Source organism: Manis javanica, chromosome 6 (genome assembly GCF_040802235.1).
Source record: "Manis javanica isolate MJ-LG chromosome 6, MJ_LKY, whole genome shotgun sequence".
In the NCBI taxonomy this organism is placed as follows: Eukaryota; Metazoa; Chordata; class Mammalia; order Pholidota; family Manidae; genus Manis; species Manis javanica.
The window spans coordinates 87401704-87429385 of NC_133161.1; positions in this window are offsets into that span (position 1 = coordinate 87401704).

Genomic DNA, 27682 nt, shown 5'->3' on the forward strand with positions numbered 1-27682 from the left:
ACTAGCTGGCTGGGTGGTGGTCGGGGAGTTATTCAGCCTCTCCAAGTCTCAGTTTCCTCATATATAAGTAGACACTATAATAACAGTACCTGCCTCATAGAATTGTTAGAGTGTTGCCAAGATCAGTACCTGACATGCAAAGATTCAATAAATGTGACCCATTCATATTAAACATAGGCCCTGTTAATGTTGAGTAGGAAATCAGTGGCTGCTCGTTTAGGAAAGGATGCCTTGCCTTGAAATGAAGCAGCAGCATGTGGAGCACCAAGGAAAGCTCCCTCACCGCCCCCAGCTACTGGGTGGCCTGGACGGGCTACAGGAAGCCGATGTAGGAAGAGGCAGCTCAGCCAGTCCCCAGGAAGGGCACAGAGGATGCAGTCTGCCTTTAGCTGTACCTCCTTCAATGGAGATTTGTGTGAGCAACAGATTAAGTTAAAGTTTTTGCTTTTAACTTTTAAAGCTCTTGAGGACTGCTTCCAAGTGAGCTTTATGAACTCTGGGCCAACCCTTGCCTTGAGGGGGTTTGAAGGAATGGAGCTTTGGACTTTGGGGCTTAGAAGAGCATTAAAGGGATTGTACATCTTTCCTTATGCAGCCCCCAGGCAGAGAGAATCATCTCTCATTTTAAAATGCTTTCACTTTCCAGGGCCTCTTGGCACCTCAGGTTCATTTTATATCTGAGTTTTTTAGCTGTTATTTATTTATTTATTGGAAGCCTACATTTATCTTTTTTATGCTTTCCTCATGCCATCTCTTCTTGGGTATCGTTTTTGGGAATGCACTTTGGATTAGAACACAGCTAATGGGCGCTAATGACAAGAATGTCCAAGGTGAGTTTTTGAAAGATGGATAATCAGCAGAGTATTTTTAAAAGCCTTATAAAAGACTACTTTAAAAGCTCTTTTTAAAAGTCAAGGATACTGCTTTGTAATATAAATAAATATACATATATATATTTGTGTGTGTGTGTATACGTTAGTCATTTATTTTAACACATGTCATTTAAGAAATGACAACATGGGGAGCCAAGATGGTGGTGTGAGTAGGACAGTGGGAATCTCCCCCCAAAAAACATACATATTTTTGAAAATACAACAAATACAACTAATCCTAAAAGAGAGACCAGAAGACACAGGACAACAGCCAGACTACACCCACATCTGCAAGAGCCCAGTGGCTGGTGAAAGGGGTAAGATACAAACCCCGGCCTGGCGGGACCCAAGCGCTCCTTCCCCCAGCTCCAGGCGGGAGGAGAGGAGTCGGAGCGGGGAGGGAGAGGGAGCCCAGGACTGCTAAACACCCAGTCCCAGCCATCCGCACCAGAGCGCAGACAGTGCATGTATGGAGGGCTGGAAACTAGGGAAACAGGGCAGCAAGAGCTCTGTGCGGGTCCCGAGCCAATGCCCCTGTGACAAAGAAAAGTGAGTGCTTTTTGAAAGTCTTAAAGGGACAGGGACGCCACAGCTGGATGGAAACATGCCAGGTCACAGTCCAGCAGCTGGAAATTCCAGGGAAATCCAGACGCACTAACCCCCTGGGCAACAGCTCTGAGACCCCTCACGGAGGTAAACAGCCAAACAGCCCCCAGTCCATTACCCCTCCGGGGCCCTGCCAAAGCAGAGAAGCAGCCTGAGGCTGGCCATGCCCACAGCAAGGGAGCTTCCTCCATACCAGCCCGACAAGATACAAAGAGCCAATCTACACGCAATTGCCCAACACAAGTCACTAGGGGTCACAGTTGTCCCAGTAAAGAAAGGCCAGGAGCCAAGTGGAAAGCTGACAGACACGTCAATAGCATACCACTGCACTTATCAACATGAAAAGGCAAAAAAATTTGATCCAGACAAGACTAACCGAGACAGCTTCGGCATCTGCTTCATCTTCCCCTGAGAAGGAACCTGGGGAGATAGATTTAACCAGTCTTCCTGAAAAAGAATTCAAAACAAAAGTCATAACCATCCTGATGGACTTGCAGAGAAATATGCAAGAACTAAGGAAGGAGAATACAGAAATAAAACAAGCTCTGGAAGGACTTCAAAACAGAATGGATGAGATGCAAGAGACCATTAATGGACTAGAAAACAGAGAACAGGAACGCAGAGAAGCTGATGCAGAGAGAGATAAAAGGATCTCCAGGAATGAAAGAATTCTAAGAGAGCTGAGTGATCAATCGAAATGGAACAATATCCACATTATAGGGGTACCAGAAGAAGAAGAGAGAGAAAAAGGGATAGAAAGTGTCTTTGAAGAAATAATTGCTGAAAACTTCCCCAAACTAGGGGAAGAAATAGGCTATCAGACAACAGAGTTACACAGAACTCCCATGACAAGGGATCCAAGGAGGGCAACACCAAGACACATAATAATTAAAATGGCAAAGATCAAAGACAAAGTACTAAAGGCAGCCAGAGAGAAAAAAAAGGTTACCTACAAAGGAAAACCAATCAGGCTTTCATCAGACTTCTCAACAGAAACCCTACAGGCCAGAAGAGAATGGCATGATATACTTAATGCAATGAAACAGAAGGGCCTTGAACCAAGACCACTATATTCACCACGAATATCATTTAAATATGAAGGAGGGATTAAACAATTCCCAGACAAGCAAAAGTTGAGGGAATTTGCCTCCCACAAACCACCTCTACAGGGCATCCTACAGGGACTGCTGTAGATGGGAGCACTCCTAAAAAGAGCACAGAACAAAACACCCAATATATGAATAAGGGAGGAGGAGGAATAAGAAGGGAGAGAAATAAAGAATCATCAGACCGTGTTTATAATAGCTCAACAAGCAAGTTAAGTTATACAGTAAGATAGTAAAGAAGCTAACCCTGAACCTTTGGTAACCACAAACTTAAAGCCTGCAATGGCAATAAGTACATACCTTTCAATAATCACCCTAAATGTAAATGGACTGAATGCACCAATCAAAAGACACAGAGTAATAGAATGGATAAAAAAGCAAGATTCATCCATATGCTGCTTACAAGAGACTCACCTCAAACCTAAAGACATGCACAGACTTAAAGTCAAGGGATGGAAAAAGATATTTCATGTAAACAACAGAGAGTAAAAAAGCAGGTGTTGCAATACTAGTATCAGACAAAACAGACTTCAAAATAAAGAAAGTAACAAAAGACAAAGAAGGACATTACATAATGATAAAGGGCTCAATCCAACAAGAGGATATAACCATTATAAATATATATGCACCCAATACAGGAGCACTGACATATGTGAAACAAATACTAACAGAAATAAAGGAGGAAATAGAATGCAATGCATTCATTCTGGGCGACTTTAACACACCACTCACTCCAAAGGACAGATCCCAGAGAGAAAATAAGTAAGGACACAGAGGCACTGAACAACACACTAGAACAAATGGACCTAATAGACATCTACAGAACTCTACATCCAAAAGCAACAGGAAACACATTCTTCTCAAGTGCACATGGAACATTCTCTAGAATAGACCACATACTAGCCCACAAAAAGAGCCTCAGTAAATTCCAAAAGATTGAAATCCTACCAACCAACTTTTCAGACCACAAAGGCATAAAACTAGAAATAAACTGTACAAAGAACGCAAAAAGGCTCACAAACACATGGAGGCTTAACAACACGCTCCTAAATAATCAATGGATCAATGGCCAAATCAAAATGGAGATCCAGCAATATATGGAAACAAATGACAACAACAACACAACGCCCCAACTACTGTGGGATACAGCAAAAGCAGTCTTAAGAGGAAAGTATATAGCAATCCAGGCATATGTAAAGAAGGAAGAACAATCCCAAATGAATGGTCTAATGTCACAATTATCGAAATTGGAAAAAGAAGAACAAATGAGGCCTAAGGTCAGCAGAAGGAGGGACATAATAAAGATCAGAGAAGAAATAACTAAAATTGAGAAGAATAAAACAATAGCAAAAATCAATGAAACCAAGAGCTGGTTCTTTGAGAAAATAAACAAAATAGATAAGCCTCTAGCCAGACTTATTAAGAGGAAAAGAGAGTCAACACAAATCAACAGAATCAGAAACAAGAAAGGAAAAATCACGACAGACCCCACAGAAATACAAAGAATTATTAGAGTGCTATGAAAACCTATATGCTAACAAGCTGGGAAACTTAGGAGAAATGGACAACTTCCTAGAGAAATACAACCTTCCAAGACTGACCCAGAAAGAAACAGAAAATCTAAACAGACCAATTACCAGCAATGAAATTGAAGCGGTAATCAAAAAACTACCAAAGAACAAAACCCCCAGGCCAGATGGATTTACCTCAGAATTTTATCAGACATACAGGGAAGACATAATACCCATTCTCCTTAAAGTTTTCCAAAAAATAGAAGAGGAGAGACTACTCCCAAACAACACCCTAATACCAAAACCAGGCAAAGACCCCACCAAAAAAGAAAACTACAGACCAATATCCCTGATGAATGTAGATGCAAAAATACTCAACAAAATTTTAGCAAACCAAATTCAAAAATACATCAAAAGGATAGTACACCATGACCAAGTGGGATTCATCCCAGGGATGCAAGGATGGTACAACATTTGAAAATCCATCAACACCATCCACCACATCAACAAAAAGAAAGACAAAAACCACATGATCATCTCCAGAGATGCTGAAAAAGCATTCGATAAAATTCAACGTCCATTCATGATAAAAACTCTCAACAAAATGGGTATAGAGGGCAAGTACCGCAACATAATAAAGGCCGTATATGATAAACCCACAGCCAACATCATACTGAACAGCGAGAAGCTGAAAGCATTTCCTCTGAGATCGGGAACAAGACAGGGATGCCCACTCTCCCCACTGTTATTCAACATAGTACTGGAGGTCCTAGCCATGGCAATTAGACAAAACAAAGAAATACAAGGAATCCAGATTGGTAAAGAAGAAGTTAAACTGTCACTATTTGCAGATGACATGATATTGTACATAAAACCCCTAAAGACTCCACTCCAAAACTACTAGAGCTAATATCGGAATTCAGCAAAGTTGCAGGATACAAAATTAACACACAGAAATCTGTGGCTTTCCTATACACTAACAATAAACTAATAGAAAGAGAAATCAGGAAGACAATTCCATTCACAATAGAATCAAAAAAAATAAAATACCTAGGAATAAACCTAACCAAGGAAGTGAAAGACCTATACCCTGAAAACTATAAGACACTCTTACGAGAAATTAAAGAGGTCACTAACAAATGGAAACTCATTATATGCTCTTGGCTAGGAAGAATTAATATCGTCAAAATGGCCATCCTGCCCAAAGCAATATATAGATTCGAAGCAATCCCTATCAAATTACCAACAGCTTTCTTCAATGAACTGAAACAAATAGTTCAAAAATTCATATGGAAACACCAAAGATCCCGAATAGTCAAAGCAGTCCCAAGAAGGAAGAATAAAGTAGGGGGGATCTCACTTCCCAACTTCAAGCTCTACTACAAAGCCACAGTAATCAAGACAATTTGGTACTGGCACAAGAACAGAGCCACAGACCAGTGGAACAGAATAGAGACTCCAAACATTAACCCAAACATATATGGTCAACTAATATTCGATAAAGGGGCCATGGACATACAATGGGGAAATGACAGTCTCTTCAACAGATGGTGCTGGCAAAACTGGACAGCTACATGTAAGAGAATGAAACTGGATCACTGTCTAACCCCATACACAAAAGTAAATTCGAAATGGATCAAAGACTTGAATGTAAGTCATGAAACCATAAAACTCTTAGAAAAAACATAGACAAAAATCTCTTAGACATAAACATGAGTGATCTCTTCTTGAACATATCTCCCCGGGCAAGGGAAACAATAGCAAAAATGAACAAATGGGACTATATCAAGCTGAAAAGCTTCTGTACAGCAAAGGACACCATCAATAGAACAAAAAGGTATCCTACAGTATGGGAGAATACATTCGAAAATGACAGATCCAATAAAGGGTTGACATCCAAAATATATAAAGAACTCACATGCCTCAACAAACAAAAGCAAATAATCCAATTAAAAAATGGGCAGAGGAGCTGAATAGACAGTTCTCTAAAGAAGAAATTCAGATGGCCAACAGACACATGAAAAGATGCTCCACATCGCTTGTCATCAGAGAAATGCAAATTAAAACCACAATGAGATATCATCTCACACCAGTAAGGATGGCTACCATCCAAAAGACAGACAACAACAAATGTTGGCGAGGTTGTGGAGAAAGGGGAACCCTCCTACACTGCTGGTGGGAATGTAAATTAGTTCAACCATTATGGAAAGCAGTATGGAGGTTCCTCAAAATGCTCAAAATAGAAATACCATTTGACCTAGGAATTCCACTTCTAGGAATTTACCCTAAGAATGCAGCACTCCAGTTTGAAAAAGACAGATGCACCCCTATGTTTATCACTGCAGTATTTACAATAGCCAAGATATGGAAGCAACCTTAATGTCCATCAGTAGATGATTGGATAAAGAAGATGTGGTACATATACACAATGGAATATTACACAGCCCTAAGAAAAAACAAATCCTACCATTCGCAACAACATGGATGGAGCTAGAGGGTATTATGCTCAGGGAAATAAGCCAGGCAGAGAAAGACAAGTACCAAATGATCTCACTCATATGTGGAGTATAAGAACAAAAGAAAACTGAAGGAACAAAACAGCAGCAGAAGCACAGAACCCAAGAATGGACTAATAGTTACCAAAGGGAAAGGTACTGGGGAGGACGGGTGGGAAGGGAGAGATAAGGGCAGGAAGAAAAGAAAGGGGGCATTACGATTAGCATGTATAGTGTTGGGGTGGGGCACAGGGAGGGCTGTGCAACACAGAGAAGACAAATAGTGATTCTACAGCATCTTACTATGTTGAAGGACAGTGACTGTGAACTTGGTGACAAATAGTGATTTTATAGCATCTTACTATGTTGATGGACAGTGACTGTGAACGGGGATGTTGGGGGGAATTGGTGAAGGGGGAGCCTAGTAAACATAATGTCCTTCATGTAATTGTAGATTAATGATACCAAAATAAAAAAAATAAAAAGAAACAAAAAGAAATGATAACATGTGGGATGTTTTTAAAGCCTTTTATCTGAGTCTCTCTGAATAAGATTTATTGTGGTGGGCCCATGGGTCCAACTTAATATGTCACACACAGTTTCCAAAAAGCTAAAAAGAATTACCCAAGATCATTAAATAAATTGTAACCAATCCAAACATGGATTCCAGGGCCCTTGACCAGTGCCGGGTCCTGCATGTGCATCAAAACAACTGAAAAGCTTTTCAGACATGAAGGTTTTACCACCTCCATGATGAGAGTCCATGTCAGGGATGTGGGAAAGGGTCCAGGAATATTCATTTTTATACATATTACTTTTTATGATCTTGAGGTTGATGGAAGGCTTTTGAAAACCACATCTTTAAATCCAGTTCAGAGCTCTGACAGTGAGTCTCAACTTTTGGTTTCAGGAACCATTTAAACTTTTATAAAGCACTGAGAATCCCAAAAGGCTTTTGTTTTTATAAGTTGTATCTATTAATATGTATTATACTGCAAATTTAAATAATGATTTAAAATTCTTATAGATTCATTTAAAAATAACAAATGCATTACATGTTAATATAAACAACATTTTAGTTATGAAAAATATATTTTCCAAGACAAAAAATTATTAGGAGTAAGAGTAGTAAAATACTTGTACATTTTTGAAAACCTCTTAATGGCTAATTTAATAAAGACAGCTGGATTCTCCTTATCTGCTTCTACATTCACACTAATGCAATATGTTGCTTTAGGTTGACGTATACGAAGAAAATCTGGCCTCACATGATGCTTAGTTGGAAAAGGGGGTCTATTTTAATAACCTTTTTGTGTAATTGTGGACATTCTTTTTTGATACAACCGTGAAACTCAACAGGTGGAAATTTCCTAAGGGTTGGTTGCAGTGAGGAAACTAAGACTGTATCGATGAACTTTTCATACCCTGTCACATTAAAATCCACTGGTCTCACTTGTACTTTGAATATTCTTTTTACCTATTTCTGATTTTGTAACCCCACATATTAGTCATTTGGAAAATATTGTTTCACTGAGTTTACTCAGATCTAAATTTTGACTTACTTCACTATACAATATAAAACAACCAGACCTATTAACATCCCCACTAATATGGTCAGAAAAGTCAGAAAGCTTTGACACGCTATCAAGCTCCTGGCAGCAGATAAGAACTTTCCAAATTCTGATTTTCACTTGAAAGTTCACTTTTCACTATTAGCAACAAATATCAAAGGTAGAAGCAGGGTTTACTTGGTTTATGTTTGCAAAGTCTAAAAAGCCGTATTTTATATGTCAGTTGTCTTTTTGAATTAAAATAGTGTTCCATGAAAAAAGTGGCTTAGGAGTCAGACGCCTGCCTTGTTGCCTTCCCTTGGGGTAACCGCTGGACCCTGCTGCTCTGTGAGCGCTTCCCATTTTGCCACATGAAGTAAAGAGACGTGTTCTCCAAGATCAAGACTTCATAAAATTAATAATTTTATTGCTTCATCAGGGACCTTCTTAATTGAAACTAGGGTTTGTTTGTTTAACTGCAAGGGCATAATGGGGAAGAATAACTACTAGTTCAGTTTGGTATCATTGCCTTGATTTGGGCTGAGGTGCCACCAGCTTGCACTAGCAAGGCAATCAACACTGCAAAAAAAGCAAGTAACTTAGTGTTTTTACGAAGCTAGTTCTGACTTTGCAGACCCTCTGAAAAGCTCTCCAGGCCTCCCAGCATCTGTGGACCACACTTTCAGAACCACTGCTCTAAAAAAAAAACCAGTGTACTATTATTTTAACATAATCCAGCCTGGAAGATAAAAACACAAATTGAGCAGGATGCCCTCATTTTTACTGGTTCCTCTTCCCCGCCGAAGTGACACATTGAGTACAATTAACCCATCATTTCCTTTAAACCAACTAAAAGCATGTGATCTTGTAAAACTAGCAATCTGGGAAGAATGCAACATGAGATAAAAACTCATCATCATTGACAGAATGGACGATAACCCAAGCGTCAAATGATTGTTACAATGTATGGAGTGTCCAAGTGCTATCGTTTTACTCTTGATCCTATACAAATTGAGGGATTAAAAAGAGTTTGGGGAAGTTTGGCTCTGGCGGCTATTTCATTTGGCGGCTATTTCATCACAAAGTAAAACATATTCCTTAGCTATGCATTGTATACCATAAGCAATACAGAAAAAGCTTTGCCCGCAGGCATAAGTGTTCTGAATGCTGGGGGTTGAAGAAATTGCTACTGAAAAGATGATAATGTGATAGGAGAGATACAAATAAATTTGTCATTGCCCCATAGGTGTTCATTTGGCAAAGACTGGATGTTACCCTTGTATGCCTTTCTTTTTCAGGCACAAAGATGGAAAGGTGCTTCAAACTCAGAGAAAAAAAAGGCTAGACATCTGCCTTTAGCTATAACTTTCTACACACAGTTAAAATCGCTAACCACGGTGGAGTTCCTTCCATCTGATACAATTTACCATAACCAGGGAACTGGAAGGTGCATTTTAGAAACTGAGAGATGTTTAATGACTCTGCAATTAGTTTTCAGTGTCAGGCATACCTCAGAGATATTGCAGGTTCAGCTGTAGACCACTGCAATAAAGTGAGTATCACGATAAAGTGGTCAGATGAATTTTTTGGTTGCTGAGTGCATAAAAGTTTTGCTTACACCATGCTCTAGTCTATTTAGTGTGCAATAGCATTACGTCTAAAAAATGTATGTGCCTTACTTTAAAAATGCTACCCATCATCTGAGCTTTCACCAAGTCATTATCACTGATCACAACAAATACAATAATGAAAAAGTTTGAAACATTGAGAGAATTACCAAAAAGTGACATAGAGATACAAAGTGAGCAAATTCTGTTGGAAAAATGGCACAATGAACTTGCTTGATGCAGGGTTGCCACAAGCCAATTTGAGAAAAATGCAATATCTACAAAGAGCAATGAAGCAAAGTACAGTAAAACGAGGTGTGCCTATATTGCCTGTGATGTCTGTGGATCACTGGTTTGGAGAGAAAGTAAGAGCCTTGGATACCAATGCTTTCTCATCTCCTTGTTAACTAGTAGTTATGACCTTGAGCAGGACTCAAATTTCCTATCTTACATGTGTAATGAGTGCTAGAATGCGCAAAATCCTGCAGTTGGAGGGTCTCCGGAGAATATTAGTCATTTCAATCATCTTTCTGTCAGAGCAAAAATAGCCACTGCTAATTGACCACTTACCACAGCCATGTGGCATGTAAAGTCTTTTGTACATATTAAGCCTCTTAATTGTTAGCCTTGTGAAGGAGACAGTTATTGATACTATCGGCATTTCTGCTATAACATGATTTCTACATTCCTAAAAATCACCACTCTATACAAAATACTGCAATAAAACACAGGTCTTATGGGAAAGTGAGTTTGGGGCATAATACTCAAACACTTCTCAGCAGTACACTTTTAAAAAGATAGAAACCTTATAAAAATGGTAGCGCAGTTTCATAGGTGTGAAATAGGCAAGTAATACATAATTACTACAATAAATTCAGCACTTGGAGAAAGACTCACACCTAGTTTGTGCCTTCTCGCCATGGCCCCCCACCTGCTCCCATCCATGTGTGCAAATAAATACAGGAAATGAGTGAGAGGGAAGAAAAAGAGAGAGAAAGAACAGAATGGAAAGGAAAAATACAAAAGAGGCTGGGAAGAATGAAGGAAAGTTAATGAGAGAGGAACCAGTCCTGTGCATGCGGTACTGCAGCGGGAAGGTGCGTGGGCGTGGCTCCTGGTTCCAGCCAGGTGTGTGTATACTCCCCAGGGCCTCAGCTCAGCTGCGTGCGGTTTCTGTGTTCATGTTGTGTTTCTTGCTATCAGACACAGACAGCACTGTGCTCAACTTCTTTGAACAAATTCACATTTTCGCAAAAGGCATTACAGCAGAACTGAATATATCTCTTTGTCTTACAAATGAGGAATCAAATCAGCAGAAATGAGGACTCAAAAAAGCAGAAAGGCAGCTAAAAAGAAATAAAGATAATACTTGAACTTGGGCAATCCGCAACAAAGGCCATCATTTTTCTCACTGTGCTACAACACCCTCCTGAACTTGGGTTGGAAATGACTGCACCTAAAGCCTATGCAATTCAGTCCCCAAACCTAGAGATCTAAAAGCAGGAAAGGAAACAAAATAAAAAAAGGTGGCAGCTGATAAGTGGTTCAGAGAAAGAGAGTGACCACATAACCTTGGCAGCTATTCATCTACTATATAGTAACTATATTTATTCCCACTATTCTATTCAGAAACCAACCCGCAACACTAAGGTCTCCATGTTTCACATTCCCAAAGGCATTTTCCAAGATATTCTGGTTGTCCTTTATCCCACAACTACAAAATTATGCTGCTGTGTTCCTTAAAATCTTGGAAGAACATAAGGACAAACATTTTCTGTACCAGTACAGAGTATTTTCCTAACATGGATGAGGGAGAGCACAGACATTTCTCCATGAGCTGGGGCCTTGATGTACTGAGGAGTTGTGGAGAGCCCTGATTTGTGGCATCTGACCATTTTGTGGAGTAAATTTTCCCATTGTGGTCAGTTTCAAGCTATTAAGGTTTACAAACAACTTGCAAAAGTCCTGAATATTTAGCATTCAGCTACTCCAAGTTAGAAAGAGCTGGCTCCAGCAGTAAGAGCCTGGAAACTCATTGACTCCTAATGTTAACAAACACTAAAAACAAGGATGGACTTCAAAACAATCACTAGACCAACAGCTACAGTTATAGTCAAGCCATAAAAACAAGAGGATGAATCCCAACTCTACTTTACAGATGAGTGCACTGAGGCCCAGTGAAGTTACTTGACTTCCTGTGACCAGAGTCTGATGATTAGATCTCTGGTGTTTGCACTCCTATTTCATATAATAGTCTAAATTGGTAGTTCTCAAATGTTCACCTGCATTAATATCACCTTAGGACTTTTTAAACCACTCCTACACCAAAATGCAACTCCCCCTATACCTATTGTTCTTGAATGTTTTTATTTCCCAGATTCCCCTGAACCTTCATACTTTCTGTCCTTTATTCAATATATTCTCTCTGCCCTGTGAGCCCTTTGTTAGAGACTTCCCTCACCTTGAAGGCCCAGACCAAATTTCTCCTCCAAGAAACCCTCCCAGTTCTCCTTGGAGAAAGACATTTTCCTTCTTTCCTTCCTCTGTCTTCTAATGGGCTCACTGATAACATCAAGCCCACCCAGAATCTCTTTTTATTAACTCAAAGTCAACTGATTAGGGCGTTTAATTACATCAGCAAAATTCCTTCACTTTTGCCTTGCAACATAATTACAGGAGTGAAATACCATTATATAGTTAGTTCTAGCCATACTTAGAGGGAGATGATACAAAGTGTGCACCTACTCAGCAGTACAGATATGAATATCAGAGAGAGCTCTGCAGAACCCATAGTTGAGATGACTAAGTAAGAGAAGAAAAGAGCCAGAGAAGAACCTAGAAGAATCACATTAAAAGCCCAAAGCAGTTTTTTCTTAGATGTAGATAAAAAATAGCATAAAACCAACAATTAATGAATCACTACAAAAACAGTATAAATTACATACTGATTTATTGAAAGGAAAGAACATAGGCATATCTCCTAACTATGGTGGGCTTTTTCCATTTCTAAATATTCAATGTATTAAAAATTAAACTGGAGTGTTTATAAGGTTGTATTATAACAGTGGTCCCTGGACAAGGAGCATGAGTATCACCTGGAAAATCTTAGAAGTGAAAGTTCTTGGGCTCCACTCTAAACCTAAAGCTTGCCAGTAATCTGTTTTAACAAACCCTCCAGGAAATTCTCTGTCACCCCAAAGCTTGAGGAAGAGGGTGGTCATAATCACTAGGTGGAGACTCAGTACTGATTGCAAAGGGTAAAAGAAAGATTGTCTGATCTAGGGAATGTTGGCTATCGGTGTATCAGAAAAAAATCTATTCAGATATAAGATGGAACACAGATCATCCTGATAAAATGTCCTCAGAACAGAGCCAGATTACTTGCCCAAAAATGTACTGGTTACATTTGATGGCTATATATATACCACCAAAGTCCATCTTTATATAAACATTAGAAAACAACTGATAAAAAAAAACTAAGAGGGTGATTGAAAACCCTTAGTTGATCATTACTCTGTAGAGTTCTGTAACTAAACAATCCCTTTATTGTAAAATGGCAAGATTAGACATAAACCACATCTCATAATATCTTCCCACTCATCTTCCAGTACATCCAGCTGAAATACAAAGCTCAAGGAATTCTGAAAACCAAAGCTAATAATATGCCACCTTAAATTGGTTATAACAACTGGTTTGTCACCATTGTGAATTGGATTAAATAATTCACTTGCAAAACTTCTGTGAAAGTTTATTATAGAGAAATATAAAGCCTCATCAGTCTTTCTCATGTTGCTGTTGATGATTATTATTATCAACATTTGTTATCAGAGAGTGCTTTTTGCTGTGAGAGAAAACCTCAACCCAGAATGGCTTAAGCAGTAAGAAAACGTTAACTGGGAGCTCAGAGGCAGGACTACTCCAAGCTCAGCACTCAGGGTTCTACCTCCCAAACCTGCCCTCCTCTGAGTATTGGCTTCACCCACAGGCTGACAGCAATGTGGCTCCAGCTGTTCCCATTATCACACCCAGGCATGACAATCTCCAAAGAAGAAGAGGGGCCAGCTCTTTCTTGCAGCATTTTTTTTAACAGCAAGAAAACCTTTCCCAGAAACTCCCCAGCAGACTTTCCCTCCTGTCTTATTGTCTAGAATTGAGTGACATGCCAACCGTGGGGCTTACTGACACAATACCCATTAGATGACCACAGCAAATCACTGGAGATCGACCCTGTTAAGGGGAGTGGACCAGGCCAGACTCACAAACCCCTGGCTCTCTAGGTTCTCTGGGGATGTTTATTAAGTAGAGTTGGCATTTAGGCATTTTTATAAAATTATAGAACATTTATCCTTTTTCTATTGGTAAAGATACAGTCCCAGTAAGTGTATAACCATGACTAGCTCAGACTAACACTATGGGGTGGAATAGATGCTGGAAAGTAATCACTATGATCACCGCTAGTACCGCCGTCCACTGACATTCTCTCTGAGTACTGCCTATTGTGCTGGGGACTACGCTAAACCCTTCACATGCGGCATGTCATTTAAAAATAAATACAGAAGAAACGTAATTTTATTAATTTCATGTTATATGTGAGGCAACTTAGGCTGAGATGGGTGAGTCACTTCAAATTACACATGCAGTAAATGCTGAGCCAGAGCACAAGCCTACAGATGACTCCAAAGATACTGTGCTATATGGAAAGAGCACATGTAAAATTGTTGTTCAAATATCAGGACTTTTATCAAGGTAAGCACGGCATAAACGTCAGCAAGACAGGAATGGAAAGACTGGAGAGAGAAGAGATACCAATTAAGAATGTACTTTGTGGCTCTGAAGGCATCCAACCTTTCAAGCTCTAAAAGTTTTATACTAAAACATGGAAAGAATCTGACTTTTGTGATGTCATGAAGAAGGAAAAAACAAACATGAGAAAACTGAAGAAAGGCAAATGCCTGAATTTTCAAGGAGTGATAAAGAGTAACTTGTTAACTGAATAATAACGGCTAACATTTATTGAGTGTTTCCTCTGTGCTTGGGATTTTGCCAACAATTTTGTGATTTAGAGTTATTATTCTCAGCATGTTATAGATGATATACTGAACTCATGGGGTTTCTGAAAGGATTAAATAAGTCGTTAAATAAGTAAAGTATTTAGAATAATTCCTGGCACAATAGTAAAACCCTCCATAAATGTCGGCTATTATTGTTATGGAAAAACCAAAGTTCTCCTCTTTATGCCTGCAGTGTGCCATCTTTATTTATTTCATTTATATTTATTTAATTTATAGCTGCAATTTGCTTTTCTAATTATTTTTATTAGCAATACTTTATAGCAACATTATGTATCAAAGGAGAGCATAATGTTAGTAGATTCATTTTGCAGATAAAGAAACAGGCAAGCAAATGAAGTGATTAAGATGAGAGTCTGTGACTGGGTTAGTATTGAAGCAGGGTTAGTACACTAACGGCCAGACTCAGAGCAGGTAGGTCCTCTCTGACTCGCCAATGTCCACTGCTCCGGAATCTAGCCTTTTCAGCAATCTGGAGCCTGGGAGCGGATTCCTCGGCTGTGCTTAAATTGCTGATCTGTTATTTACTGAGCTACTCTCTTTTTCTTCCTTTTGTGTTTCTGGCCTTTGTCTGCAAATAGTCATAAAAGTTTCATATAATGACAGGTAAGGGACTTGGAAAAGATACAGGCATAGGAAATCTGACACTTGAAAGATGCATTTGTCCTTCAACATGCTTCAAACAAAGCATTTTTCTGGGCATTAAAACAATAACAATGGAAGAACCCGAGCCCCTGTCAAAGCTGAATTATTTTGGCACGAGAGCCATTTTGCCTCACCTCGTAAAAATAAGTGTGTTTGGTTCTTAGACAGACTTGAATCATTGGAATGTCTGAGCAGTTCAAGACTGAAAATTTTTGCAAATTCTGTTTTTGAGAGCAATGGTTTTATCTAATTATTTATTTGGGACAGGAATTTAGACCTCTTCCATTGTGGGTCTTATTAGCACATGATTCCCACTAGATAGCTGGAGACTTATTCTATTAGGAGGAGTGGACCATGCCAGATTCACGAACCCCTAGCTTTTGTAGGTTTTCCTGGGATGTTTGCCAAGTAGAGGCATTTTTATAAAATTACTGAGTACTTTTCTTTTTCCTAGCAGTTAAAATATTAATTCTGAATTCAATTCCTTTCTTGCCCCCTAATTTGACATTGTTCTGTCACCCCAAGTGTATTTACTGCTGTGATCAAGGATCACCTAGTGAAATAACCATGCAGTGATTCCCCAATACATGGAAACTGTTAGTGTGACCATGATCCAGATAACAAAATTGAAAGAAGAGGATTTGACTTTCAGTCCTGATGTGAATTTACATTACTGAAACCAAAAAAGCAGGCCCTTGATCAGGGAAATGAATACTGGTTGGTCCCACTAGTGGCTCTCTTCACTTCTCCACCCTCAGACTAGAGGAATCACAGACCTTGCTGGCCATCTGGGAGTACTAGTAAGGGTGTCCTAGCCACTCTATCAACCGATCAGATAGAGGACAGAATCCCACCACATGTACTGTGACACGACAGCTAAGTTATACAGTATCCCAGCCCACTCAACACCCCTGGCGTGGCAAAGATCTGTGACTGATTTTCTAAACCTATTTGGGTCAACTTTGATCTCCACGTTTAGACATAGGGCTTTATTCCTAGACTCTTGGGTGTGCCTGCTGACCCCAATTATTAGAGAGTATTCCTTTGAGTCCTTTCTCTGTACCTTCTCATATTTCTCTCAGAAGTACCTCAGGCTCTATAACCACCTTTCTACCCATCCCCAAGGGTCAGACTCCTTCTTGCGTCCTGTTTCTGCGGATGATTGCAGTCACTCTGCACCATTCAGTTCATCTAACATACCAGGGGAGAAAGGGCACTTCAGATCCCATAAGAGAATAGGAAAAAGGAAGAGATATCCCATAACAGAATAGGAAAAAGGAAGACATATCAAAGAGAACTAGCCTAAGAGTGGAAAAGTCTAGCAACCATTCAGATGGGTCACATCACAAGGTAGGTCCCTTAGGATCCCCACTGAATCCAGCCTGATACTTTAGTGTCTGTCTCCTTCCCTTCAGTTACATTAGAAACAGCTCCCCCTCTTCGCTGTCCAAACGTTGGGAAGGACCAGGTTCCATGATGGGTTCAGGATGGATAGAGGAATGGAGAAAGGGGAGAGATAGATAATTCTTCCCATAATACTGTTATCACTTTAGGGATTCCCTACCTGAACATGCATCATTGACTATAAAACAGTTTGCTTTATTACAACATTAAATGTATGTGATACCATAGTTCTGCATATACACAGATGTGACAGAGGTGTTGTGTGGGGGTGTGTGCAGATTTCCAACTTCCCCCAGTCTACAGAAATATCCTGCAACTTCCAGTCTATTCCCTGTCCCCTTCAGTCTTGTGAAGAGGGAAAGTTCTTGCCTTGCTCTGAGAGATGCTGTTTACTTACACAATGAAGGGATTAGAGAGAAGTGAAGTGGTATGAGAAAGGAAGAACAAATAATTGTTGCAAAGTTCAAAGAAAAAGATGGCAGGATGGAAGTGAAGAGAAAGCGCAACGGATAGAGCAATATATTTGGATTCCTTTCAGCTTTCTTTGGAAGAGGCAGGTAAGGAATGGAATTCCTTTTAAAATATTTTTGGCTATTAAAATGTGCTTCTTTGTTCACATTTTTAAAAACAGCTCTTTTGAAATGTAATTCACATATCATCCATTTTGCCATATTAAAGTGTACAGTTCAGTGGTTTTTAGTGTTTTCACAAAGTTCTGCAATTGCCATTATTTAATTTCTGAATATTTTCATCGCCCAACAAGAACCCCATACCCACTAACAGTAACTCCCCATTATTCCCTCCCCCAGCCCTGGCAGCCATAATATGCTTTCTATTTCTATGGATTTGTCTATTCTGGACATTTTATATAATGGAATCATACAGTATGTGTCCTTTTTTACTGTCTTTTTCCCCTTAGCAAAATTATTTCAAAATTCATCCATGTGGTAGCATGGATCAGTATTTCACTCCTTTTTATGAATGAATACTATTTCATTGTATGGATATACCACATTGTTTATACATTCATCCATCAACAGGTATTTGTTTCTGCTTTTTGGTTGTTGAAATACTGCTGCAATGAACATCTGCACACAGGACATACATTTTCAGTTCTGTTGGATATATACCTAGAAGCAGAAATGATGGGTCATGTGTTAATGTTATGATTAACATTTTGATAAATTGTCAAACTGCTCTACTACTTTACAATCTCACAAGTAATATGTGAGGGTTTCAATTTTATCACATCTTTGCTAAAACTTGTTATTGTCCACCATTTAGACTACAGACATCCTAACCAGATTGATGTGTTATCTTACTGTAGTTTCAGTATACATTTCCCTATTGTTTAGTGATGTTGAGCATCATTTCATTGTATATTTTCTTAGGAAAAATGTCTATTTCCATCTTTTGGCCATTTCTAAATTAAGGTATTTGTCTTCATATATTCTGGATTCAAATCCCTTATCAGATATATGCTTTGCTTATATTGTCTCTCATTCTATGAATTGTGGAAAGCTGTCAGTTTTTCAGCATTAAGTATGATATTAGCTGTGGACTTTTTTTGTAGATGCCCTTTATCAAGTTGAAGGCCCTCTTTTATTCTGTGTATGTGTATGTGTATGTGTGTTTATCATGAAAGGGTGTTGGAACTTGTCAAACGTTTTTTCTGCATCTATTGAGATGATTGTGTGGTTTTTGTCCTTTATTTTTATAGCATGGTTTCTTATATTAATTGATTTTTGTATATTCAACTAGCTTGCATTCTTATGATAAATATCACTTGGTCATGTCATGTAATCTTTTTATATTCAGTTTGCTAGTATTTGTGGAGGATTTTTTACATATATATTCATAAGAGATATTGGTCTGTAGTTTTCTTCTGACGTTTGTTTGGTTTAGCTATCAGAATAATACTGGCCTCATAGATTCAGTTTAGAAGTGTACTCCCTCTTCCAATTGTTGGAATTTTGTGAAGGATTGGTGTTAATTCTTCTTTAAACATTTGGTAGAATTGACTAGTGAAGCCATCTAGACCTCAGAATTTTCTGGTGGGAAGTTTAAAAATTACTAATTCAATTTCTTCACTTGTTATATGTCTCTTCAGATTTTCTATTTCTTCTTGAGTCAGTTGCAGTAGTTTCTGTCTGTCTAGGAATTTTTCCATTTCACTTAGGTTATCTAATTTGTTGGCATGTCCTCTACATGCCATGTACATGTTCCAGGCTCCAGGAAGAAGGGGTGAGCAGAAGAGATAATATCTAATCCCTGTGGAGCATACATTTTCTTATAAGAAATGTGAACAAGAAGTAAATGATAATAGTTATATAATGTCAGGAAGAGTTTCAATTACTGAGTACAGTTTAATAAATGATACCTTATCAATGCATTGAACATTATAGACCAATCATAATAAGTTAATAAATGAACATAACATACTGGTAAGATGCCTATCAGGTTAAACAGATTCTCAACAAATTTCATAGATCAAACTCATAGATTGAATAGATTTGCATATGCATTTTGAGGAGAGGGACAAATTAAAACACCTATCTTCTTTAATGATTAGTTGTTTTGGTGGCACTTAATCCTCCTATCACATAGCTTATGTGAAGCAGTTTGTCAGTGGTCCCACTTGAATTTAGTCAAAATGATGGCCCTACATAGATATAGTGTGACACCATCTACTTGATAAACTGTACATACTGTACAGCTCTGGGCAATCCAATTGTGTTGTTCATACTGTGTCATAGTGGTCTATGATTCAGAATTCACCTCAGGACCTTGGACAGCACCTGCTTAAGAGCTCTTCTATCAGCACATGCAAAAATATTAACTTTAATTACTAGATTATGCTAGATTCTTTATGAACACAATCTCATTAACCATAATGACAAGGTAAGGTATATAATATTATTTTCCTTCCTTTAGAGAGAAGAAACTGAGGATCTGACACATAAAGTGACAGAGCTAACAGATAACTGAGATGGAATTTGAACCCAGGATATTTGATTTCAAGCTGATATGTTTTACCACTGTATGATCCTGCCTCCCTTATAAAAGATTATGTATATATAAAGTCCTATGTCAGTTATATGTGGCTAACCTCATCTCTCTCAAGTTATATTCATTAATGGAGAAATTTGCATATGTGATTTATTTAAAAATTAAGTTGGTGTCCACAAAGCTATGAATTGGTCGAGTGTACTGTGCTTCCATTGCATGTATAATTCACAATTACCATAATAGAAGCACTCAGTTCTCTAGCTGCATGATGATGAACACATCAGATGAGTCTGTGGGAGAATGATGATGAGTACAATCAGTCATTGTCCAGAGATTTATGATTCACACATAAGATCAACAGTCTGGTGTGCACTGATTATTTTACTGTTGAGCTGGAGCATCTTTCTCCACCCAGTAACCTTAAAGATTTCTTAGATAATATTGCGGGATCATCATTTAAGAGGCTTTACCAATGGCTCTCCAATCCCTTCTGACTAAAGCAAAATTGATATAAGATCACTTGTCAATTAGTCTCAGAAATTTAAGACTTATTATAAATAAATATCCTATCCATGAAATTAGGCTTTACTAACAAGTTTAGCAAAGGAAAAAAATGCTCCATAATATCTGAAGATCAAATTTGACATGCCAATACCTACTCTGCTTGAAGATTTAAGGATATAAAATGTAAGTTTTGAACACAGTAGGTCTATCTTGCTAAAACAAACCACTACTAATTTAACACATGGCCTAATGACTGTGTTTAGACATAGGGACAGAAACCATGCTTACTAAAGACCCAGGTGCTCTCTCTATGGCAGTGCCTTTTAAAATGATGCAAGATACAGTATTCTGTGAATATTTTTTTCTAAAGATCAGCCTATATTTCCACTATGTGTTTCCCAAACCCCTGAGGCCATATGACTAAATTGACCAGTGGGCTCTGAGATGTGTCCCTTCCAGGTTGGGGCATGTAGGTGGCTTCTTCATCATTCTCTCTCCCACTGGAGGCAAACTTGGAGAGCATGCACATACTTAATGGAAGATGGATGCTTGTCTGGCCAACACTGGGCTGTGATGAGAGTGAGAAATAAACTTTTATTGTGTTAAACCCTTGAGATTCAAAGTTGTTTCTTGCAATTAATTAGTCTCAGTAATACAGCCACAAATATCAGAAGACAGAGTCCACTTTCTCACCACTAAGAACAAATCTTGCTTTCACAACCAAATTGGGCATAAATCAGGAAAACTTGATAAGGAAAGTTTTTCTCTTATCAAAAGAGTTAAGAGCTCTGCTGCTAGTCTAATTCTAAGGAGTGCCTTTAAAAAGCATGCTGATCACAAGGTCCTTTGGGTCTAAAAATCAGCCTACACCTTAGTTGAGAGGTATGCAAAAAAAATATCTCTGTCTGGTTACTGCTATTCCAATCTTAGAAATAGGCTGGAAGAACAACATGTAATTCCAGTACCCTGGGCTTCCTGTCCCAGTGGCCTCCAGACTGTGATAAGCCATGTTTCCTTCAAGAGCTTTAATGTCAAATACTTCCTTGATCCATCTTTTCAGGCTGATTACATCATAATAATTGGCTGGACTCAAATGCAGTATGGATGGGGTAGCCAGAAAAGGAGAGGGACCCAAGATCTTAACAAGCTGACATCAGGAGCTATCTGTCCACAAAGAATGGCTTTTATGGAGAAATCTCATAGTTATTCCAGAAGGCATCTGTCACATTATCTTAGCCACAATAGGTGAAATACAATGAAGCAATTGTTTGCGGGAAGTCCTTTGCCATAAGCTACATTTGGTGCCTTGGAACTGATTACGGTATTGTAAGGACTGTAAAAAACCCTGTGGTGTATGTGACAATACTGCCTGTAACTCATCATAGGAAATTGTCTTCTGTGAGATGTGACTAAGAAGTCTTGTTCAGAAATATATGTCAACTTCCTGTACCAGCACTACATGGAGAAATCTCTATTTTAAAAGATATCTCAAAATGTTTTCCCATTATTCACTGAATTTTGTGTGTCTTTTTTTTTCCACAATGGCAGCCTGACTACTTCCTTAGGAGATACTAAAAAGAATCCCTGCCTTTGTGTGCATGGAGAACACAACAAATAGGAAATCAGCAATTTTACGAGGCTCCAGTTGGACTACAAGGGACTAAGTTCTCTCACCTGCCACAGGTTTCCGTCCTTGTGGAGGGATATCCATTGCCTCACACTCCTGGACTCTCTCACCCCTTCTCCATCCTCAGCAAATGAGGGATTTCTTAACTGCCTTGTGACTTCAGAAGCAGGGACTGCGAGTATGTAGCTCAGTCCTCTCTCCGCTTTTTTTCTCTTTGGAATTTGCCTGGCAGCAGGGAAAATGTGCCACAGGTAAGCTCTGTGGCAAAGGCTCTGTCTCTGCAGGGGGTAGCCACAGTTTTCTTGTGCTCCCCGAGATGAGTTGGTAGGTTGGTCAAATTCTGGTATTTGGCACTAGGAAATTCTCTTGTCCCACACACCTAAATTACATCCTCCAGTTCAACACTAATCAGCCTAAACTTAATACTTTTATCTTCATTTGCCTGACTCCTCTTTCTCGTGGTTCAGAACTTGGTATGGGGGGAATGGCATGCCAATTCGGGCCAGAAGTTCCCCATCCCAACTAGGGAAATTTGTCTATAAGACAGTTTGAAAGCTCCAAATGGGCCAAAAAGTATTCAGATGCTCTGTATTAGTCAACTGAAACAAACTCAAGTGGGTGGGGGAGGGAATGTAGTTTCATATGAAGATATAGTGATGGTTCATTGATCTTGGGGCAAACTGCTCTTGGACCTCAGAAGGGAAGTGGAACCAGGCAATGTGAGCCCAGCTGGGTTCTCTTACTGCTTGTCTTGACACCCCTGTGTACTTGCTTCATTTTTCTCTTTCTCTGCAGACAGGCTTTCTCTGCTTCTCCAGACCACGTGGGGTTTTATGTGTGTGTCTGAGGTTGTGGCAGGGAGCTGTCCACACCGATCACATCAGTTGTTGTCATAACAAGAATCATATAGAACAATGTGTCTACTGTATCAATAAATCAATAATGTAGATTACCAGCTAAGAGCTGGGAATGGAGAAGAACTTTATGAGGTTTGGGGACTAAGAAGATACTGTAAAATAGTTGGATGGGAAAAAAGAACTGGAAATCAGGCATCATAGCATTGGTGGTCTGCACTGAGGGCACCTGGGAGGTTTGTGGTCCGGTATTTAAAGACCAGTCCTCCCAGAAGCAATCGTTTCACAGACATGAGCAGCTGCTGCTATGCAGACACAGGATAGGCAGAGAGGTGAGTTTAACCTGCATTGCCTTTCCATCAGATGAGGATATCAGAGAAGAGAGATGTTGACAGTATTCAGTGTGGTCTCTAGGTAAAGCTATTCTGTTCCCTTTTGGTTTCCACTTAAATACATTCTTATAGGAGCCTCCTGACTTGCTCTTCTAATTTGGGCTAATTGCTTTCCAGGCCTGCTGCAGAATCTTCTCCTGGAATTTCTTTTTAGTGTGCACCTGAGTTAGTGTCACCATATTTTGCATCCTACAATTCCTTTCGTATTACTTATTACCTTATTTTGTCAGTAGAAAATTCTTTAGAAAGAATATGTTACTTGTAACTTTTCTGAGACTTTGCATATCTAAAAATTGTCTTTGTGATACCATTACTGTTGCCTGATAATTTGGGTGTAGAATTCTAGCTTGAAAATTTTCCTCGGAATTTTGAAGGCATTGCTTCATGACTGTCTGATTCTTAGTCCTTTATGTGGTGACTTCTTTTTTCTTCCATGGAAGGATTTGGGATCTTTTCTCTATCCTTGGAGTCCTGAAATTTCATAATAATATGTCTATTTGTCTTTTTCATTTACACTTCTCATAATTTGGTAAATTCAATCTTAATTTAAAATAATCTAGGTCAGATTAACACTAATATAATTTCAATATCACACAGAAACTTTTCCCCAATATACAATTTCCCTTCCTTCTTCCCTCCTGGGGTCATTACTGTCATACAAATTATATCTTCACATGTTGGAAGTCCATCAGCATAGTTTTATAATTATAGTTGTATGCAGTTACCTTTTAAAGAATTATGAAAAAGGTAATTTCAGTCAATTACATGTGTCTGTAGCTCTGAGAAATTATCTTCTATTATTTCTTTGATAATATTCCTTTTTTCACTTGTTTTCTTTTTTTTGAAGCTCATACTAGTAATATTTGCTGTCTCTTTATATATTTGCTCTGTTATCCCAACTCTTCTATTATTTTGTCAATGGAGTTTATACTTTCCAAGATCTACTTCTTGTTCTCTCATTGTTCCTTTTCTATAGTTCTTGACTTATGGATATATTTTTTAGATTTATTGATTGTAATACTTATATATGCTCCTGGGACAAAACTCAATAGGTTAAAAAAATTACAGTGACAAGTAAACTCTCTCTCACCCAGTTTCCAGCCCTAGAGATAACCTTGTTATTAATTTCTTAGGAATCCTCCAGAGACATTTTATGATTTTTTAAAACATACATACACTTCAAAATATATTCTTGAATCTCTGAAAACATAATTTCAGTTTTGCTTTTGTTTTTCTACTCATCTCTCTTTCCTAAATTATCTTGTATTATTGGGGAACAGATTTTCTCTTTATCTTGGACTTTTGATTTCATGATTCTGGTTCTCTTCACATAATTCATTGTCCATTCACATGTAAACATGGACTAGATTATTCTCTCTAGGTAGCAGATATGGATTTTCTCCTGTTGCAAATGTTAGTCTGTTTTCTTGATCATTCTTACCCCTGAGTAGAAAAGCTGCCTAGGGGTTATGTACATGTGTGGTATGGTAGAGAGGGTGGAGAGAGTCAGTATAAAGGATTCATTTTGGAATAAGTGGCTGAGAGTTGGTCTATATGCTGGTCAAATGAATGAATAGAGAGGTCAGAACCCACCCTGCAGCCTTCTCTCTGGTAGTTTGTTCTATGTGTTTACACACACTTCCAATTAATGCCATGTTTTCCATCTCCATTCTCACCCCCACATCCCAACCCTGCCAACTCCAAGTGCAGAATCCCTCTGGGTTTTGCTTGGCAGCTCGGCTCTCTCCACAGTCCTTTTACTGAAAAAAAAAAATTGCAGAACTTTTTAGGGCTATTAGCTTCCACATTTTGTAGTAGTCAATGTCTTCCACCAGATGAAGAATCTCATCTGCTGGTGGTTCCCTCCTGGATGCTGTACTTGGAAAAAGTTCTGAGCATCGGTAAATAGCGAAGTTAAAACACTCCAGACTAGCCTGTTGGGACATTTGTTTAGTAACTTAAAAGGATAGCCCATGTGAGGGTGGGTACTTCTCTACAGGATATTTTTTAATATGAAAAGGTTGCCAATCTGTTCTTGGAGACACATTTTTAGAGAGCCCTCCAAGAGGAGGGAAAAGATATGCTATTTTTATTAATTTGTTCGTATGTCTTCCCCTGCTCCCCATCTGGAATACTGGTATTTTCCTAAGAGACATCTGGCAGCCCTTTCTGTTTTAGGGTTTCTCATTAGTTTAAACAATACAGAAAATGTGGGGTAGTTATTATTTCTTCCTTACAAATGCCACATCATGCAATGGGTACAGCACTTTTGATATTGTCATGGCTTCATCTCCCTAATATTTCTCATTTCCTATTTTGAGGTACATTGTTCTTTTCTCATAAAAGGACCTTCACTCATCTAGGCTTCTAGCAACACTATAAAATTAGAAGGAAAAAACTTTAGAAGTTGCAAAACAGATGATTAACAGTAATGCTGTGGCCTTATTAAGTTAAGGATCTCATGCTGTTTACCCATTCACACATGCTTTTTGACTTAATGTTTTGTAAATTTAGCTCTCTTCAGTCTCAGCTGATGTGTGGGTGCATATACCAACCAGACTGATATGTGTGCCATAAGTGAGAAATAACTTGATAATTTATGAGTGGTGAAACCCAAAGTCGAACAAGTTTTCCCTCAGGAAAGGAAAAAACACACGCTGCACATCTCAGACAGCACTTCTCTTAGACCCCTTCATTTTAAGAAGGTCCGCTCTTTCTGGTGGGGTGGTCAGGGGAGAAATATGCAATCCAGCCAGCCCACATTTCCTTCTTTGAATTGTCTCTGGAGGAAATATGCCTGACTGATGGATGTTTTTCCTTCTTTTTCTCTGTGTCTGTGCAGAGGCTGGTCCTGCCCTAATGAGGATATCCTGGAATTTAGGGGACACATTTGGGATGTCCAGGGGTCAATGCTAAGTGATTGGCCCAAGGAAATGCCACGCTGAGGGAATAACTAGTAAAGTTAAGTCTTATGCAATGTCTGATATGATTACCTCCTTTTCTTATATGCCCTGTGTTGGACAAAAGAGCTCTCTGGGTATTTTTTTTCTTTTAAATCAGGGAAAAGGATTTGGTTACAAAGGAGCAAAGGAAGCTCTTCCATTAGAAGGGTACTTACCAGTTTTGGGAGGAGAGATTAGGGGAGAGTTGCTTCAAGTCCTTTTAGAAAGACGCCCAGATACACACACACACACACACACACATGCATGCATACACACATGTGCACACATGTTCATGGTCACCAGCGTACTTAGTGGTAACAAGGATGTGGAATGCTGAAGGCAAACCAGGAGAGCCAGCCAGTCAGGCCCATCCCTCACAACCTCACTCTCCTTTCATTTGGAGAAGTCTGTGGCAGCCCAGGGACACCTGAGCTGGGAAACTGATCTAAAGTACAGAAGCTTTCACCAAAAATCTCTTCCCTCTCAGCTGCATAGCTCCCTCAGAGACCACGGACTTCAGTGTGAGACATAAGCTGCTTCGGCTTACTTTTTGCCCCTGGCCAGCCATGGAGGAGTCAGGAAGCTGATTCAAAGGGTGAGGATGGAAATGGGGGGAACACAAGGGGAGGAATGCAGCAGTCAACAGCCTGTCATAGTTCTGGAAAACAGGCGTATATTGTTAATTTCTTGAAGAAAGCCCAGTACTGCTCCATGGCTCTTGATTTCTAGTTCAAGCTCACAGTACCTCCACAAGCACAGTTCTCTGAATTACTTTGAGGGTTCTCCATGAACCATATCAGGTTTCAGTCCTTTAAGAAAGTCACAACCTCAAATCTCTTCAAGATCAGCTCTCTTCTACCTTGGAGTCCTTATGCAGCTGCTGTGTGGCAGTCCCTTGAGCCTAAGATGGTTCATTGTTTAGCAGAAGGTATGTGAGGGACACCTTAAGATCTTTAGAAGGACTTTTGTCTACTTGAAAGGTTCTCTGAGGTAGCATCTTAAATTATTCTGAGGTTTTAAAAAAGGATCTTACAGGTCCATCCTAGATTTGATCTTTCCTTGGAAGCCATTTCTTAATTTGACGATCATATGTCATCTTAAATGGTTGAGAAAAAACATACTTCTGTTTTCAAGTCTAAAAAGTCCTGGCTCTATATTTCTTCAAATTTTTTCTTGAAAAATCAAACAACTGCCATATTGGTTTTTTATTCCTGTGTGACAAATTATCACAAATTTAGTAGCTTAAAGCAATACCAATTAATTATTTCACAATTTCTGTGGATCAGGAGTCTGGCATTCTTTAACTGGGTCCTCTGCTAAGGGTCTCACAGGCTCAAGTCAAGGTGTCAGCCAGCTTTTCTCATCTGGTGGACCGACTGCTGAAGGACCTGCTTCCAAGTTCTCAGTTGATGGCAGAGTTCACTTCCTTGGACTGTATAGCCGAAGCTCCCATGTCTTCCTGCTCTCGGCTCTTAGAGGGCGCCCAGGC